At 33.9% G+C, this 21516-nt stretch overlaps 1 pseudogene; it reads left to right on the forward strand.

Annotated features, from left to right (window-relative positions):
• The first annotated feature begins 5162 nt into the window (after positions 1–5162).
• Positions 5163–6701, forward strand: LOC128210857 (putative nuclease HARBI1; annotated as a pseudogene).
• Positions 6702–21516: the final 14815 nt, after the last annotated feature.

A 21516-nucleotide genomic window follows, 5' to 3' on the forward strand; every position in this document is an offset into this window, starting at 1 on the left:
GGGAAGGGTAGTTCCCAAAGAAAACCTGCACAAACCCTCTTTCTTCAGTAGTTCTGAAGCATACTACTATGTAATACCTGCTTTTGCACATTTCAGTTTCGGTTAGCTTTGGGATGTCTTTCTAATTTGATGCTTAACTGTTTAAAGGTGTCCGAAACCCCAGAACCCAATATTGGTTCAAAAAATATGGATAGTGTGGTTTGGCTACTTATACTCTGAGATTGAGAAGCTTGTGTTTCTTTGAGAAGTTTGTGTTTCTTTTGATCTCCCTTATATGCAATGCACCGCACCCCTTCCCTTCCATCTACCCTTCATACACACACAAATTCAGCTGCTTGTTCGTAGCTAAATGAGCACTCATTGAAGAATGCATATCACACTTTATGAAACCTTTTATTTATTGTACGATAATCATATATGTACAACACTGATTTGATATTGGGAGCCGTATCAACAGTGCGATCTTTACAGTATGAATACAGTAAATATTTAAATTGTTTCGTGCATTAATTCATCGATGTATTCATTATCAACCATATTGTTTAAATCCTTTAAAAACTTGTATTATACACTTTGATTCTAGGCTTGTTTTGAGGGAATACTATTTTTGCTGAATTTTGGACCACTTTAAAAGGTACTATGGCTTGCCGGAGCGAATTCAAGGTTTAAAACTATGTTTTCATCAGTCCAAAAAATGATTGTATCATTGATTTAACCAGTCGGAAAACTAAAAATAAATAAACAACAAAAACTTGTATATGATGTTGAGGCATCGGGTGTTCGCACTCACGACTAGTGCATTTAATAATGGAGATTATTCAGCACATCATCTGCTACCTTAGCTCTGTATTTTATATCCATAAATCGTTAAATATATATCGTAGGGCTGATAGCTATGAATAAAAGTCTTCTTCCGGGACAAAAACAATATCAGTCCGTCTAACTCTAATAAATTGCAATCAATGCAAGTACTGACTGACAGTCCAATATATCGTCTAGGTGACACTATCTGAGATTCAACGCTAGAATTACGTAATTGGACGTCATAGATATTGCTTTTGCTGGGACACGCTCGTGACAAGATACTGTTACACTGGTTTTAATAACAATACAAAATTGAGCATAGAAATGAGAATACAAACAACCCGTTTAATTACGACAATGAACTATACGCTACATTTATTTACGCAAAAAAGGGTGTTATGCCTGAAAAACATCTAAGCCTTTCGATCTTTATTGAAAGAAATCTTGATGACTAGTGTGTTTATTTCTTCAATACCATACGGTTAGATAATAAGGCAATAATGTAGTTACATAATTTGTGAGACAGTATTAACTTCTATCGCAATGTTCTCGGACTTAAGTATGGATATCACAAAAAGGTTTAATGAAAACACATTATCTTTTAATCTTAGAATAAAAATACATGTATGAAATCACCTACTATAAATATCAAATCAAGCATCCATCTAACAGAAACCACATTCGAAGTCAACAAAACAAGAAATAAATACATTACGAAAAATTACATTTCACAAGATAAAAACACGTTTGAGTGGGTGCTTTATTTGTCAGCAAAAATATTTGTCACGCTGACTTTCCCTTGCGTAGTGTATTTTGGAATTAAACCCTTTTCATATTAAGTGATATCGCTACGTTCACGTACTACCTAGACCTCGCTTACGTAAAAAGGGGGCAAATAAGACGCAACACGGCAACAGTTAGAACATTTCATTGTCGATGCATTGCCAACGAGTTTTTCCCCTCCATTCGAAAACACCAAAATACAGCTACAAGATAATAGTGAATGTACAAACGTCTATTGCAATAATGAGACAATTAGGTCAATGTACACTCACCACTCCGATTTATCACATAGTGTCCTAATAATATATTATTCTTCAATTTAGCTTAACGATTATAACGATTATAACCAGACATATACAAATTAGGTTTTCTGTTTTTCATATAAATATTTATACATCAAAAAATAAAGATTACCTACGGAAACAAAATAATACATTATAGTAAAGACATTGGTGTGGAAGAATGAAAATTATAAAGAAAGCGAATACAACTGGCAAAACCAGAATTTTGGGTTTAATTTGCAGGAACTCCGTTTGAACATTACATTTGACTTGTAATCAGCAGATATCTTGCACGAGACGACTTACCTTAGTAATTGTCGTATTCATTGTATATTTGTCATTCGAACTGAATTTATTTTGAAGCACACGAAACTGGTGCACCTGAACAAGATAGAATGAAGAATGTCAATTATAGTATTGAATAGAGACGCATGTCTGCGTCATGTGGTTCAAGTAAAATGGATACTGTGGATCTGTTATGTCAATTGTATCGTTTCGTCTTCTCTGAAACAAATCACTTCAATGACGTAAAATTCAATTTATCGTCTAGTTGTGAGCGGGAAATATGAGCGAACATTCGTCTGTGAGTTCGTATAACGTTCTTCAAGCCAATGATTATATCTAACATGTGTAAATTGACGTGGACATAATACTTGATAGAAAGTTTAAGAAGTTAACTATAACTGTTGTCATAGGATAGTTTAATGATCATTTTTATACAGACTAAATACATTGGTAGCTAATCATTATCATAGTTCGAAAATAACTAAAAATTGTCTGTCTTGAAAGATATTATTTATTGCCATCGACGGACATAATGTCTGTCTTTCCAATATTCATCTGTCTTGGTTCAACCCACTCTTGGTTAAACGTATCATATTTCACAATTACACCTGTCATCATACATTAGGCTATTGCAAGGATACTATGTCTACAAGATACAATTTGCCTATACTAAACAAAACGATAATAAGCGTCGGGGTCAAGCGAATAATTGTATAAACCTGAGCTGCACTTGCCTGTGTGCATCTGTATATAGTTTTCGATCAATTGCGGTTTTGGTAAGGCTTGGTGACAGTGCTTCTGGTTTTCTGTTTTCTGTTTTATATTTATACTATCTAGACAATTTTCTAATATAACATCATGTTCAACCAACTGAGATTCTTCATCCATGTTGTACATTTTATGATAACCTATTTATGTTATTTATAAACCATGTCGAAATTCATATTACCGAGGATATAAACAGTGAGCTAACAACAATGATTTTAAAATCTTCAAACATTTGTCAGAGATAGTCTATGTCAATCTGTTTTGCTATATAAACTAAACACACATAGAGGTGACATGATGAAAAACAATATCAAAACATTGATTCCTTGCAGTCTTATAAATTATATTTATCATATGTTTCCGTTCGTATCGATCAATTCGACCGGAGGGTACGCGAAGATTTCCGAGTAACCGGTTTAGATTTTACCCGGAAGAACATTTCCGTACAGTTAACCAAACAGCAAAGCAACGTTGCTTCATTTGCACCATGATGCTTTGAAAATTTAACGTTCAATATATTCCTGTATATAAGTCCTGTTTTAAAGGATATTCATTTTATGTTGTTATGATGGTTTTGAGTTACACAAATACACATTTTGTATATCTAGCCGCGTTCTATAAATTATCACAATTTAGTGTAAATAAACACTCCTTTTACAAGATTGATAAACATTATCATTTTCCAAAGCCTTAAGCCAGTGTACCGGTCAGTGTATTACATTAATGGTGCAGGAGAAAGCAATTGGGTAGAAGTAAATATGAGCATAAATATGTAAAATGTGCTTACTCTCACATGTGAAGTTATCTAGAAACAAGACCAAATTGTTTGTCATGGGCGAAACGTGTGTGTACTTTATTACAATCTCTTGGGCTCCGTTGGTTTAATCGAGGTGTTGGTTTTAAAATCTTATCTATAATAGACCAGAATAAAAGAAACATTTTTCCAAGTCTGAATGACAGAGCTACATAATTCATCGCGATGAATACTTTATACAAAGTTTAGCAATTTTATGTTTCACCCTTATTTGCCAATTTGTTATAAACTTAAATTTAGAAAACACTTTAGAAAATAAACTATCATTGTCTCATACATTAATTTTTGAAGCAGGAGGATGGCATCGACCTTAACTTTAACTTATAAAGACAGAAAATGTTTCGAGTGATTTGTATCCGAAGATGAATTTCATTATATTCTCGAATTACCTTTGAATAATAACATTATAAACACTGTATTATTAAGAATTGCTCGAAAATACCAAATGTTCCAAAGTATGTTGAATTATTGCAATCCGGAAAACATGTTAAAGCAAATAGAAAATATACCACATATATTAATTATGCTAGAGTGGTTGGCATGACTATGAACGAGTTCACGTTTAGAGAGACACAGGCCGTTGAAGTAATAAATGACAATGCTGGGGTCAAAATGGATGATGAGGTACCATGTGTTAAGTACTACGAACACGCTCAAAATCAAAACAAAAAAACAAACGGCAAAAAAGTAATAATACATGTTTACAGCCTGTTTAGCAGCAATGTCAAATAAGCGATGTTAAGAATGATTTACACTCTTTTGTAACATATCGGGCACTTCTCGCGCGAATCGTACACACATACTGACCGAACAGAACATTTGATTATCGCATTTGTTATTGAATAAATGTAAGCTTATCGAATCACAAAGTTTCTTGGACCCACACAATTTTCTAAGGTCATAATACCAGCAATATTGGAATTTGAAGGGTCAAAATTCACTATTGTCTTCACCATGAGTTTGAAACTCGGAGCGCAGAATGCAAGTATTAAAATCAATGTAAAAGGCTATTTGAGGAGCAAAAATGAAAACAGTTGCCTTATATGTTCACAATACAATAATTTAGAATACTTTACACATACTTGTCAATACCTGTCCATGAAAATAAAATATAGCCGTCCTAACATGTTCTATAAGCTTGTATTAATGCACGATTAAAGCCTAATAGACACTCAACAATACACACAGCGAAAGGAAAACCAAGTCGTAGTAAAATATATGTATATACCTTAGCCTTCCTAATCAAATAATAAGAAAGTCACAGTTTTAGGTCTATACAATTACTCATATGTAATTCGTTTCATCTGCGGTTTCCATTATAGACACACAAACATTACACATAGGGTGCATTCCATTCGGCTGTCCGTTACTGTACTAACTGTGCTGTCCAAGCCAAGCCGAATGGAATGCCTCGGTAGAGAAAAAAAATGGCTGTCAGTGGAAAATGCAAGGCCGCAGTTCTTTGTGCAGCGGCCCTAGAGCTGTTTGATGATGAAGAAGAGACGAACTATAATACAGATAGAACCGTTACAGCATGTGTACTTGGGATTGCAGCAACACTGTAAGGAAATCTTGACGATAAATTATTATATTACCGAAGTTACGTTTAAAAGAGCGAAATCGTACCCAAGTAAATTCGTACCCCGAAGCAAAATATATCAAGTCAACCTATAAACATAAAAGTATACTTAAGATACCAGGAATATACCAGGAATATTAAGTTTCTCGTTCACCTTTTCAATAACCGGTGACTAATGAACAATAATAAACAACGAAATGGCCCCAAAGGAGAACACAAGTCTGTGGTCCACCCAAAGCATAGTTAAGAGCAATTAAGCCTCGTGATCAATTTAAAACAATATAACCGACTGATTTTTGCCATGAACATGCTATACTATGCTGTATTATTTTTACCTTACAAGACAAGCATGCTACATGAATCACTATAAACTAATTAATTATTTTTGTCATTTCAGACCAAAAGATGAAAAGGCTATAATTATGGGATATGTGGAGTCAGTCGTTCCATTGTACGAGGATATAACGTTTAGGCGGATGTTTAGAATGTCAAAACCAACATTTACTTGTCTCTGTTCCCACTTAAAGGATCTCCCAAATTTCTCATATGACCATCCAGGCGGCAAAGAGCATGTAACTGTGGAGAAACAAATTCTAATGACTTTATGGTATTTTGGAAGCTCAGAGTTTCATCATCAACAGTAATTCGGTGTAGAGACAGGGTTGTAAATGCTATAAATGAGAACTTGAAGCAAACATTTATTTCATGGCCAGATCAACAGACTCTGCAACAACAAGCTAATCTGTTCAGTCAGCGCAATGGATTTCCAGGTATTGTTGGAGCTCTAGATGGATCTCATATTGAAATAAAGAAACCCACTGTTCATTCCAAGTCTTATATCAATAGGAAAGGATTTGCCTCTCTGCAGCTTCAAGCAGTGTGTAATTATAACATGTTATTCACACATGTGTTTCTAGGTTATCCTGGAAGTTGCCATGATGCTAGAATACTTAGAAATTCTGATTTGTGGAGAAATGGCTTAAATATGTGCAGGAATGTCTATCATGTTATCGCTGATGCAGCGTATCCGATTCGTAGATGGCTTCTGACACCATTTCGTGACAATGGCCACCTCACACAGAATCAAAAGCGATACAACCAGTATTTGTCTAGCAACAGGGTGGTAATCGAAAGGGCATTTGCATTACTGAAGGGCAGATTCAGGCGTCTTAAATACCTTGATACAAATAAAGTGGAGACCGCTGTTGAGATAATCATGGCCTGCTGCATTGTACACAACATATGCTTACTAAGCCATGACGAAGTTGGTGATTTTCTGGAGCAAGGGCTGCAGGATCATGTTAACATTCAAAATCCTTATCAAATTCAGGACATAGAAGCTGAGGGGGCTTTGAAAAGGAATATAATTATGGGGCAGCTTGTTTAAATATCATAAAACTGTATGAATAAAAATGAGAAAAGTTTTGTGTATCATATATCTTTATTTTGTCATTCCATGACAATTATTAATTAACAACAGACAGAACAACAAATCATTAGTTTCACTAAAACAAGAGGACCAAAATGGTCCTATATCTCTCACCTGAGAAAGATTGCACATCCTGATTCATATGCACAAGGTTTTTCAAAGATCAAATCCCGTGATCTAGCTTTTTACCCCAGATAACCCATATATTATCCTTACCTAGATTTCATCAAGACAAACAATCTGACCAAATGAAATTCAGATTAAAGATACAGCCTCTATCGCATACACAATGTTTTTCTAAGATCTGACCCCGTGACTCAGTTTTTGAACCCTAGATGACAATTTCAAACTAGATTTCATCAAGACTTAACTAGTATTCTGACCAAATATGAAAATGTAATGAAAAATAAAGCCTCTTATTATATACACAAAGTTTTTCTAAGATTTGACCCCATGACCTACATTTTGACCCAGATGACCCTAGCTAATGGGCTAGCAGTAGCAACAAACCTAATTCTGTAAATAAGCACTTCTTGGTTTACTGAGGCAGACTGGCTTAACTGCATCTAGAACCTGATGTTCAAAACATACATTGGGAGCAAATTTCTTCACTGAGCTGGTTATCGTACCCACAAACTAATGGTAGTGATATTGACTTCAGTGAGGGTATGTTTTCTATAACATACTCCAGACAAGCTGGTGTTATGCTCTGAATACTAGATTCAACTATCAAGCATGTAATATAACTGTAGTTCATAACACAAATGCATCATGTCAGTATAGGTAAACATATTGCCTACCAGTTGCAGTGTTTTCAAAGAAGAAAGTTTCTCAACGTTTTCTAGAAATTCAGACCCAGTCAAACTACAACATTCAAAAATGACTTTAAGCTCTTGCAACTTCTTAAGCTCAGTAAAAGACTGTGAAGGGAAATCACCTTCCTTAATAGTAACACAGATAATATTATGAAAAACAACTTCTTCAAATGATTTACAAACAAATCTTAGAGTTTTCCACCAATCCTTTTGTGGTATGAAGCTAAATATTTTCTTAATAATTGTAACTGGCAAGTCGAGAAATCCATGATTCTCTGAAAATAAAAGAACAAATCATTCATATTTAGCTGAACTATTTGAAGGATGGAAAAACATTTCTCCATTGGTTTTATGTGAAATACAGCATGGATACTGTGATCAATTGCAAAATTTTGTATAATCATGCTTAACAATTTTAAAACTGGCGGATGGAATGACTGATGGATGTTGTTTTTTTGTAAAAATAATGGTAAAATCAACTCCTAAATTTTTTTGTTAAATTCTCACTATGTACCAACTAGTATTAACTTGGCATAAATACAGCATTTATTTTCATATCTTAGTCTTTTTGGGGGGTTATGGCTTCTATCAGTTTAGACATTAAGGTCATTTTTTGTTCGTGCATCTTTTCACGTCTTTCCATTTCTTTCTTCTGTTGTTCATCCTGGCTTGCCATGTATGTTTTCAGAACAGAAACTAGTTCAGCTAAATATGAATTCCTTTTACGTTTAGGCTGTGATTCCACTGTTTCAATTTCATCTGACTCTTCTTCCATTGCTCTCTTATCTGTACTGGATGAACCACTAGTGACAATGGCAAGTGGTTTCACAATTAGATCACCTTGGAAATATTCATCCAGTTCTTGCTCGTACTCGTACGTTTTTCTGCCCGACCCACTTTTGTTTTGTCCATCCTTAACTGCTTTGTAGGCTCGGACAAGAGTTTTCCATCTTCCAGTGACTTGGTCTTCTGTGAACAGGTAGTTATTCTGATGAAGTTTTTGACAGATCATGTTCATGACAGTTTTCTTTTTCATAGCACCAGCATTTAATTTTTCTTTGTATTGGACCATTTCTGCGATGAGTAATTTTGTTGATGCTTTAGACCAACTCGCTTGTGTGCTTTCAACCGAAATTAGAATTCAGACAAATTTGTCAATGTATGATAGGAGAATATGGAATGCAACATTTTTAAAATGAAGCAATGTATTTGTTTATCCCATGAATCTGCTTACAGCAAAATACCATTTTTTTCTTTAACAGATGACAACATTAAAGGCGATGTTTTACTGATTTGGTTATGAGTTTACATCTAGAATTTTAAGTGGAATGTTGACATTAACTGGAAAATTTTAAAATTAGTTCACCAGCCATGCACAGGAGATGCTTACAGTTGATCAAAGGCTCCAAGAGCGCTAATGTTTGCTGTTTTATCTATCTAAAATGAAACTTATCCTTAGATAACCTGCTTCAGCTACAAGACTAATGAAACAACACAGTTGACATTAAACTATGTTTACTCTTTCTTTTCTTAATTTAGATCTTTGAACCATTACAGATATAATTGGTGGGCATCAATTCTTTAGGATGGCAGCAGCATTATAACATCAACAAGTTCTTATTAATATTAGATTTAATTAACATGTAATACAAATATTATACAATATACCTGAAGCTTGGGTGGCAGGTTGTTCGCTGTTCATCTCTACTTCCCCACTGTTTTCAGTACTGCTTCATCAGTTTCCCCTGCAAAAATAAAACAAACTGAATTACACTGCAGTAAAAGCACTGGTTACCTTACACATTACATGGGTATCTAATCACAATTTGCTAACTCCTTGCTAGAAGCCAGAAACAACGTCCCTACATGACAAAGATGTGGTTGAACATGGTATGTACAGGTACGTATTGGAAAATCGATAGGCTTGTGTGGCTCGACTGCGAAGTGGTTAGTCCCAGTCTGGCCTCAAATTGTTCACAGGTCCTGTTATAGTTTGAGGGCTCGTCCAGCCCGAAAGGACAATATGAATATCATAAGACATCAGTTCAAAGATGGAAAAAACAGAAAATAGAACTTTAAACCTTAAATACATGTACCCAAGCCAGTAACTGGTTTAATTTGTAAGTTTTTTGTGTTTTATTTCAGGACTATTTCGTGCTGCTACGCCATAGACTGACTGGCTCCACAACTTGACAGTTAGTACGCGTGTAAAGAATGACAATTTCAAAACAATATTTAATTTTATACTCAGAGACATGGACCCTAGAATGGCCTAGATAAACATTCGTAGCCAAAACGAACCTGTTGGTATGAACTTTTTCGACACGAATTCACGTTCCTGAAATTCCAACAAATTCCTTCGTTTTTGAGCAAATACCGTAGCTGTACATGATTATTTTATTATAAACGTAAACTTCTTACGTGCAGTTTCTGAGCACAAGGTACGATTACATCGATGGGTCTGCATGGCAGACAATGTGGCAACGAAAAGGCCGCACGCTCCACATCTGAAGACGAAAGTCGCCATAATTCTGACGTCACTGTGCTCGTTGCACCAGCTATTCCCCGGGTACAGTCAGGACATGTTCCGGACACTGTTCTGTGCCGTTCCATTCTGTACCGGACAGTTCGTTACATTCCGAACAGCGACTGGAACGCACCCATAGTTTGCTATGTATGGTGTGCTCTGTATTTTGACTTTCAAATAGCATATATACGTTATACTTATACTTTAGTTGACGAAACATTGGAATAACCCTGTGTGCTATTCCCTAGCAATTTTGATAGCATTTATCGACTTTAGTCACATATCGAATCCCCTAACATTTCATTGTTTATTTATTCCTATCGCTAGTGAATGGTTTAAGTTAAATATACGTGTTATTTTACATGAAAATTTCATGGCATATCGTCCGATATCACATAAAATATACTGTCAACAGATATATCACTTACTACTATCACTTATCCCCCTCACACATGACATATAAATATCCGTCTTAATTGACCCAAGATGCAAGCCTGTTGTGTGTGTGGGTGTGGGTGGGGTGGGGGAGTTTTCATACCAGCGGCTTATTGCCAAATAAACAATCAAACAGTACGTGTAGAAACCTTTTCTCAAGAGGTAAATCGAGGGGCTGTATCATTTCAATCTGTATGCATTACCAAAAGCTAGTGTTCATTGCTTGCCTGTGTTGCTAACGGATATATGTTCAATTATTTAAACCGGATCTCAGACACTGATTGGCATCGTGTTGCCACCTTTGTCCACCAACATTAAACATTTCATCTCGAAGCGATGATATTCGTAAAAATGTATTTTGTGAAGAAAACCTTGCTATGACAGGAAATCAGTAAATAATATTTGTGCAACGTAGTAAAAACACATGCGTAGTGTAATGCATGTACAATTATTCCTTATAACTGCTTAAATCGATATTTCGGACAGGAGAAACACTTATAAATAACATAATGTCTGTTCAGTTCATTTAATATTTGTTCAATAAATAAGTATGGTGTGATGTCTACATATATTTAATCTACAACTCGATTGGTCAATTGTGATATGTTTGTCTCATGAGCCCCTACCTAGTTAGCCAACTGCAAAAATGTTCGTTAATCGTGTTTAAAACGTTCAGTTCTTCGCAGAAAAAAAGAAATTAATGTGTCATACCGTTGCATTATGGGTCTCTTTATATTATTAACAATTTAATTTGCATGAATCATTATCTAAATAATAGTTAAACCTGTTTTGTTTCCCCCTCTTTCATCGCATATGCTTGGCATCATTTATTGTACTTTGTATTATGTCTTTGAAACATTTGTCTGTTTTTGTTTTATATTGTATTCATACATTTATTCATGTACATGTTTGTTTTACGAATAAAAGAAGAACGGTTAGAAGTGTTTTGGTGGACAAATGGAAAACACATGCATGCTTTAATTAGTAGTAGGAAAGTTTAGTTATAGCTATTTCGATAATCATTATTATCACCGAGTTTATTTCCAGTATTTTCGTCTCATTTGCATAGTGTTTATACTCTGAGAGCTATAAAAATATCATGAATCAATAAAAACAATATCAGTCTATCATAAAAGCTCTAATAAATGGCCATCAATGCAAATACTGACTGACATTCCAATATCCATATGTCTTGGATAAACTATCTCTAGGTTAAACCCTTTAATAACGTAATTGAATGTGTCATCACAGATTATTGTTTTTGCTGGTATACGATTTATAACATGAGATTGTAAAATTTATCTTAATAACAAAATCGAAAATCGGTAAAAACCTGTGCTATACTTTCTATAAGAAAAAACTGAATACATTTTATAATCGTCGTTAGAAATCAAAGACGGTATATGTGTCATATTTCATACATTCAAAGAGACGATCTTACACAAATTTCCAATTAACTTGACGTACCCTATGATGTATGCGTTGTTGTATTGTTGCAATAAAACCAAATGCATGCCTCAATTGAACTTGTTGAAAAAAGTGTAAAGGATTTCTTGGCTGACATTCAATTTTCTTGGATTTATCAATTGCAAAAGATATCAAGTCCTCGGCGTTTATCAATTCGACGCACGTATCGAAACATTTTATTAAGCACTGAGATTTAGTGAGCACCGAGATTGAAAACAGCGGGCCTAAAAGGCATTTTCATTAAAAATAAATTCTTAAACGAATTACATAACGCCTTTATTTGAGCGCTTATACTGCAAAGTTAATTTCAAACAAATTATAAAGACTTATTTTTAATATGTTGGAAAACCAAATGATTGCTTATAAAGAAATTGTGTATTCAATTTTGAAATTTCGCAAATGGCATAAGTATACATATGATTAAAAATTGGCCACTCAAATGTCACAGTGTTCAATTATATCAATTATATCTTCAATAAGTATAATGAGGTTGTTCGTTGTGGACGTAGACAATTTCCTGATTGAAGCTGCATACATTATTTCTAGAATTGTTAATTCATTCACCAAAGTACACGAAAGGCAAATTACAGTCAACCAGTAACACGATACCGTATACATAGCAGTTTTATTGTTTAAAACTTAATTGCTCTTTTAATTATTATAATGTTAAATTGCAAGCTACCAAATTCAGATTAAGCAGACGATGAAAACACAAATTGTTGTTGTTTATAATTTTAAAATTTAGATTACAACGACATAAAGTGCGCTTAAAGGTTTATAACATACGCAATGTGACGATGACATAGGGATTTACCCAAATTATACACATTTCACCGCACCAGAAGAACAAGAGCATGGCCAATACCATTGTTAATATAAAACCAAACGTTGACAATACAAACCACGGATACATCCTTCAGGCATCATGTTAAGTACACCCATTGCGGAAAGAGGAAAATGAAGAGAGTTCACGTCTGTAAAAATACATTCTAACAGACTATTTAATGCATTGTGATTTAATATGGTCCCTTTTCACAAACTCCATACTCCAAAGAGTGTTTTAGGGTGAAAGTTTCTTTACAAAATACAAGCGTGTACGTAAAAACGGTATTTGTTGACATGCAGATCAATGTCAAACACGACAGTTACGTTATTGGTCATTTTGAGTGTTTATGTATTACGAATTATTCTTACCTATTTAACATTAGAGTTACACTTTTTCGGAAGTGCTTTCTGAATATGTGTATCAAATATTAAAACAATTAAACACATACTGAAATGAATGTACTTTCGTACACAAACGCATTTTGTTTATAGTATCGAAACAAAGTGTACTTCAAATCTTTGGTATCGACATATCGAGCTATATTTGAGGAATAGCGTACACATAATCAGAACGAAAAGAATAGACGTGACTAAGGCAGTGCTTTTAAAGTTTTTAAACATAACCGTGTACCGGTTTATCATATGTTATTAATAAATCAGGATTGTTTTCCGGTTTTCATAACCTTAAACAACATTGTAATCCAATTGATTTTTTAAGCAGTGTTTGTTTTTTCTCTTCCGTGAAAACAAAACGTTCGCTTTCTTGTCAGTAAAACTGAGCTTAACAGCTTTGAGTAAACATGTATCATAAAGATGACAATAAAAATTACACCTACAAAAAAATTAGTGTTAAATTCAAATGTTAGATAGAAATATATTTTACCGAATGATGATATGGACCAATATTTTTGTAATATTATACGGAAATTAAAAAAATAATATGCTTCTTTTCAATATTTCTTTAAAAAAAAAAACAATGTGATATTAATTTGCATTAATTAGAAAATTGTGTTTTTAAAATTACGTCATGACGCCATTTACGTAACATCATTTCAAACATTTCCAAACTGGCGCAGTGAAGGTTTATTTTTTTTAAACGAATAGCCAAAGGCTTAAGAGCAGTAAAAATGTCACAAAGAGTAAAAACAACTTGATATTCACTAACAGTGAAATAAGATAAGGGAAAACTGGCAATAATATCAGTATATGGTTAACTTCAATGACTGAACCGAGTTGATGCAAAGGAATATGGATATTTAAAATGTTGATATAGATATATTGTTTTGTTGTTAAATTTGGTATAAAAGCGTACACTGTGGTAACAGATAAAACTAAACAGATACAAATGTCCCAGGAAATCGTCCACAAAGAATAAACAAATCGAGGAGTTTAACGAATACCAACAAACTTTGGAAGTTATAAGAGACAGATCCCTTTTTTTAACAACAGGACGCTGTGATTTGTCATGTAAATTTATATCCACAGCTTGTATAGCTGCCACAGATTTTTGTGTTTGGAATGTAAATACAATTTATTTCGCCAGTCCTAATTATGTTTTATCCGTGCATATAGACTAATAATGTGGCATCGATATAAAACACCATGAAATGGAATAATAGTGTGTTCATTCATGATGCCACTACGCAATAACTTACTAGCACCAAAGGAACGTTGAAACAAATGCGTTATAAGAAGACAAATTCTCTAAAGAATCAGACACAATGACGCATTAGTGAAATGGCCAAATGGACATGATGACAGCGATTTTTCCGTGTGACAAGCCGAAACAGGGCGTCAGGTAACAATTTATTTGACTCAGCAAGAAGTCAACGAAGTGTATGGTGAGAAATAGGGTCATTGACATCACACATACTATTGGTTGTGACTTATAAGTGTGAATGGCGAAAAGCCTGGTTTTAAAAGATAAACATTAATAGCCAAATTAATTAATTCAAGAGATATGGCCAGGAATTTACTTAGTCTATTCCTGTACACTCTGTGTGTTTATGCCTTTTTTGCAACCTATGTTATAAGGAAAGAGCATTTTACATCACAAAGTAAAGCGATAAAAGCTGCTACAATTTTAACCAGTATCCAACAAAGCAGCAGGAGAAATATGGTCATTTGGCTTACATTCGATGTTCACTACGGGTACAAGCAGTTTTAAGATAGACATAATGTTTTCAGATTGGGATCATTATAGTTGGTATATGCAATTCCTGGACAATGATGACGTATCACGATTGAATTCTCAGACACGCCGTTATCTCGGAGCTAAAGCGGTTTGTTCTATACTCGAATGATGTCTGATGTTCACGAATGAAAAGACCATCGGATCGGCACTTTAAATATTTTGATAATACAAATGGAAACAGATCGTATTTCGACCCTCCGTCTTTGATTTCAAAAAAGGCTTTAATGTTCAATCTGCTTTGTTCGTATCGTAGAAAAATAGTCGATTGACAGATGCCACTTTCGGTTTGTGCTGATAAATTGATTTAAGGTAAACAGGCTGGATACAATAAAGATTTTTCTTGACAGGATATGTCACTTAACTCTTTTCGAAAACGGAATATAGTGATGATACATTCCTTCCGTACATAGCTATTAGATGATTTCATCCTATCGGTTAATAAAATATTGTGTTTGTGACATAGTCTGTTACGGAAACGTCGTTAATTTTGGTTTATATTTTTGATTAGTCAAGCAGACGAACACTATAGTCGACATTTATTGGCAATAAATTGTCTCTCGAAGTAATCATCCATTGATTAAGCCTGTGGTCTAATTCCCTTTGTTAAGGTTACATGGTTTATTAATATAGCTTTAAATAACAACACAACTATGTACGTTAGTATTTTATTTCTCAAATAATATATAACAAAAATGACATATTAAATGTAAACGGTTCGGGAGGGTATTTTCCTGGCAATATAATAGGAATCTAATGTAAATGTACCGTTATATGTATATGACATTACAATTAGTTGTTATCTAACAAAACATTAACTTAAGTGCATATGTGACAATGCAAGTTGTTGCAATTGCACGTTTTTTTTTTCAATAAAATTATATTAGAACTACATAGATGAACACCTACAGCTTAGCTACTTGAGTAATTGGAAAGAAGTAACGCCAATGCATAAACATTGACCAAAACATGAGTGACTTGAGAAGTACACTGAAAGATCAAAGATCTTAACTTTGGTTTAATTAGTTGAAGCATAATCTTTAAAATACATTAAAACAAAACATATAATGCAAACACTATCGTAAGACCAAGGAGCTGAAAGCTCATATAATAACCCATCTTTATTTCTTACATAATGCAACAATTATTTTTTACAATATCAAATTATGTATTATCACGTCATTACAAAAAGGGTGAAATTACGTTACATTACATGGTTGTCTAAATGATTTTAGCTAATGGTAATCATTTTCAAAATAAGTAATTGAGTCGGTTTCGATATCGATTGGTAAATAGGAGACAAAAGACAAGAAAGTTGAGTATATATTAGTTGGTATGCATGGCATACAAAATTTTGATCGGATATATTTCGTCTTTACCTCAAAGCCAAACGATTGAACCCTTCAGCAAGTACTGATATTTACTCAAATATCGTGGTTGAAGACTACAAATATCAAATAAGCGCAAACAGCTTTGTTGTTGCATAATTGGTAGATTGACATTGTCGCGTGATGTTATCAATGTGTGCTAAACATATCAATATATCTCGCATTATCATTAAAGTTCTGTTGGTATAGTGGTGAAGGTGATGATTTTGTCGCGTTATATTTTTCTTGACATTACCGGCGTAGGTTTGCACCCCACATAATCCCAATATGTATACTGCAACTGTATTTGTTTCGGCAATTTCGATATCTAAGTGTAAAATAATGGCGAAATAAGTGTTTCCTGCCCGGGTAAAATATTAAACCCCATAATGTCTGAGTTAAAGAATGCAAATAATTAGTATATAAAGCATCATAGAATTTTAGATATTCAGAAATTCATGTGATTTGCAAATTTCGTAATGATATTGTGCGCGCTAATTTGAGATTATTCTTAAAACTTTCCGGTTTTATTGCGTTTAGCAGTTTGGATAGATGCTTCTTTTGGATTTTTAAAAAAGATAAAGATAAGTTCTTTGATATACATACAAAAAAATAAGTTTACATTACTAAAACATTATTTGTGTTCAAAGAAAACCTTTCTATTTCATTGATGTGACCGGACCGATAATTGTATATCGCCGTTTTGTCTTCATTTCATGCGGAACACCTTGGTTTCTTGATTATGGCGTGAGACCACAGTTATTTTTACTATATGTTTCATATAGACACTAACCTGGCTTTTGACTTTATACACACCCCAATTGAAAAACAAGGACATGGCATCTCTAGAACAATTCAAGACACAAAATATAATCACAAGAAAACACCATGTTAACCATTGACCCGACTGTCAAAATTGAGTTCAAATACATAACCCTTCCGCCAGGGAGTCAATCGGCTACAAACAACTAATTTTCAGACTTCCACAAGCTATGATTTTTCCAATATTTACATTGAAAACTATCAATTTCTGCAATAGAGTGTCAACTTCAGTCAAGTTCTCTGCAAAAAGAACATTTTTTGCTTCTTTTTCATTCAATTTTAATAAAATATTGATACTTGAACACAAGCACTCTTTGTTTCTGTATTCACATCCGGATCTTGGTCAACGGGGGGCAGATAACTGTGGTCTTGAGCCTATTTAAGCAACATTTTTTCAGAAACAGACTTCAAAACTCCTATAGTTCAGCTTCAGGCTATATGCAACACATACTGAAAGTTTGGCAATGATATATCAAACACTAAATGAATGAGACAAGTATTAGCACCTGTGGTATTTTCATAAAAAGCAGAAACAGCCATTTCCCTCAAATGTTAAGCCGCAAACCTTTGAAGAGCCATTATTTCCTTATGCATTGGAATAATTTGACCAAGTAAAGTTTTCCTTGTAGCTTTTAATGGTGTCTATAGAACAGCACCACAAAACTGGCCTGCCTACTCTTTTAAGATTTTTTCTAAGCAAAATAAGGTTTTTCCACTTCATCGGCTTAGTGTTTTATATAAAAAATGACATAGAGCCCAACTGAAATGCCTCAACTTGTCAAAATTTTGCTTTTCTGGTCCACTTATATACAAAGGTAACAGAACTGTTCAGTTTAACACAAGAAATTTAGTGATAATGTGTTAATAGACAGTCTAAACAACACTATATGCCAAATTGTTGGCTTCCGGGACAAATGGCGCAACAAAGGAAATGGCAAAAAACACACCAAAACTTAAAGATTCATGACAACTGCTAGTGTTTTCATGTATGAGGTGGCTACATGATGTAGAAAATGCAGAGATAGCATTATTATGCCCATTTTTAAAAAAAATTTACTTTAAGAATCTGTTTTGAAGGCTAGATTTGGCATTAAATTCAGAGTACAGCACTTCACTATTGTCTATAAGATGCTTATTTACACCTGATTTGCTATAAATCTCACTCATTGGAATCATTTACACACAAACAAGCACTACAGAGTTGACTAACATCTTCATTCTTCTGAAATATTGGATTCAGAGCTGCATCTCCTGGATTCAGATTGCAGGACTACCGCCTGGGGAAAAGGCCGCAGCTAACTGGAGCTTATTGGCACATCATGATCTGCAAGCAAGACACAAAAGCAATGTTTTACACAAACAAAACTATCTGCCACTACTGTTAAAGTTTGAAAAAGGCCTGTAAACACTCATTTGAGGCATACACAACCTTTAATATAGTCATAAATGTGATAAATATGCAGAAAAGTTCATGAATTCAAAGATTTTCAGGACAAATTTAATAGAATATATAGTCTTTTGGACATTTTGCAATCAGTTTTTAACAACTCAAAGGTAAACCTCATCTTATTGAGTACCCAGATACATTTTGCAAGCATTCAAACCAGACATGCTTAGAATTTCTTCTTACTTGGAGATGGTATTCCTTTCTTGAAAATCCTTGCCGAGAGCCGGTATGGAAAACCACAGAGACCACAGTTTTACCAGCACTGGTTCTTGTCCTTGAAAATTCCTCTGTGGCTACAGCAACCAGGCTCGCTATTAAAATAAGCAATAAATTAGGGTTTTTAAAACATTTATACTGTATTAAGGTTGTGTTTTTTAATGCATTAAGGGAAAAGGCTCTATTCTTTATGAAAGCTGCTCACTTTTTATTTATTTTGCCTTGAGAAATGTCAAGTTTTTCAATGAATAAATTGAATAAATGAATGAATTAATGAATATATATGAATGATTGATAGAATGAATTAATGAATTAATGAAAGGTGGCATTATTTCTTTAAAATTGGGATCTCATTGTGTTGCTGTGATTGTTAAAGTATATGTTTTCTTGTCCATAAGCTGAAAATCATATGCACACTAAATAAAACATCATTCTGCATCCTATGTGCAGTAAGTTTTGTTTAATTGCTTATAGAATTTGCAATTATTGTAATGTTTGCTTAAAAGAGCAAACAAAATGTGTGAATAGATGCACAATACAGACCAAAGACTGATACAAGTCAGCAGTTTCATTAGAAAATAATATTATTATTAAAGCCACACCAGAAATGATTGACAACATGAAAGAAATTCATTTAGGAATGGAACAAACAGTCTCAATGGGCTTTTATGACCAAACTGTCTCACTTTGTACTTCAGTTTGGATACCATTTTCTAATATATTATATTGAAGTACTTACAAATTACAGCATGTTGGCAAACACCAAGTACAGCTTGGCCTCTGGTGGGCAGCTTGGTGGGGGGGGGGGGTCTTCAACAGACAGTTCCTCCTGGGTCTGCTTCCTATGTTAAAAAAATCCCTCCATTTATACTTTGGAATTGAAAGTGAGGCTTTCATTCATTAGTTACCATCATTTGGAACTATTTCCAAACATTAAATTGAAAGTGAAAGTAGTTTTTTTTAAAAATGTCAAAAATATATAAGAAAATTATATATTATTAATTTATATTATGTAATATAAGATTTTCACATTTTATACTCAAACACCAATATTCTATGGCTAAGCACTGTCGACTGGCCAAATTTCAACCAGATAGCTGTATAAATTAAGAATTTATAACAATTTAAAATAGGCCACCCCTCCAAAAGCTTCCTCTATATCAGGCGTGAGACCACAGTTATTTTTACTATATGTTTCATATAGACACTAACCTGGCTTTTGACTTTATACACACCCCAATTGAAAAACAAGGACATGGCATCTCTAGAACAATTCAAGACACAAAATATAATCACAAGAAAACACCATGTTAACCATTGACCCGACTGTCAAAATTGAGTTCAAATACATAACCCTTCCGCCAGGGAGTCAATCGGCTACAAACAACTAATTTTCAGACTTCCACAAGCTATGATTTTTCCAATATTTACATTGAAAACTATCAATTTCTGCAATAGAGTGTCAACTTCAGTCAAGTTCTCTGCAAAAAGAACATTTTTTGCTTCTTTTTCATTCAATTTTAATAAAATATTGATACTTGAACACAAGCACTCTTTGTTTCTGTATTCACATCCGGATCTTGGTCAACGGGGGGCAGATAACTGTGGTCTTGAGCCTTATCGGCTTGGCATGTTTTCGAGGAGACAATTTCATTGGTCGACATATATGTTACAGCGATTGTGATTGGTTCAGGCATGGTTTGATTCAGTCAGTCACGAAGTTTTGGAGCGAAAACACTGCGTTGTTAGAAACCTGTTTCTACAGAGTTGTTCGCTTTTGCATAAGGTTTTGCAGGTATGCATTCTTGGTTTAATCTTGCAATTGATTGTATTCTCATAGTGAATTCACTGGAATCGTTTGTTAAACGCCATTTAGTTATTCTGTTTTTATCATGTTTGTCCGGGATAAAGTGTTGTCCGAAAAGCAGTATACAAACCTCCTGTCTTAACCTAACCTTCAAAAGGTTCACTACTTTTATATTCTGTATACTAAATATTCTGTTCACTAACCTTTTAGAACATAACTTAACCAGCACCGGAAGCGTGAGATGTGAGGGTTTTCAGTACCACATATTGGTAAGTTTCATGTGTCATTGTCATGTTTCTGTATATGTCCAAATGTTGGTATTTGCCATAATCGTGTATGTCATTGTATGTGACACAATCTCGTTTGTTTATCTGTTTGTCGTTTATAATGTATGCTTTGCTTGTGCTTTGCTTGTACATTCAATTATATGTATATATGTCTCGAAATATTGTTTATAGACAATATTTGGCTGCTAGCCTATGATAGTTATAATAGCAATTATTGATATATTGAACATGCTATTTAACAGTGTTTTATATCTTTATATGTTGTTACTTACGTGTATATTATGAATTATATATTTCCAGATTACATCTCTACATTTATTGAGTCTTGTTCTTCCTATTCGTACAATACCGAACCGTTATATTGACATCAAATATATGCTATTGCTAGTAGTTAAGGGGTAATTAGGCCGCAGAATTTGATGATTTTGCTGAACTGATCAAATTGCATCTGAAACGTTTCTGAGTAAATATTAGAAGGACTAGCCTGGAGTAACACAGTACGGTCGTGATATGGGCAAGTCGTATTTTTTATAAAAAAAACAACAACAACAACATATCATTTTTTTT

Source organism: Mya arenaria, chromosome 12 (assembly GCF_026914265.1).
Source record: "Mya arenaria isolate MELC-2E11 chromosome 12, ASM2691426v1".
NCBI lineage: Eukaryota > Metazoa > Mollusca > Bivalvia > Myida > Myidae > Mya > Mya arenaria.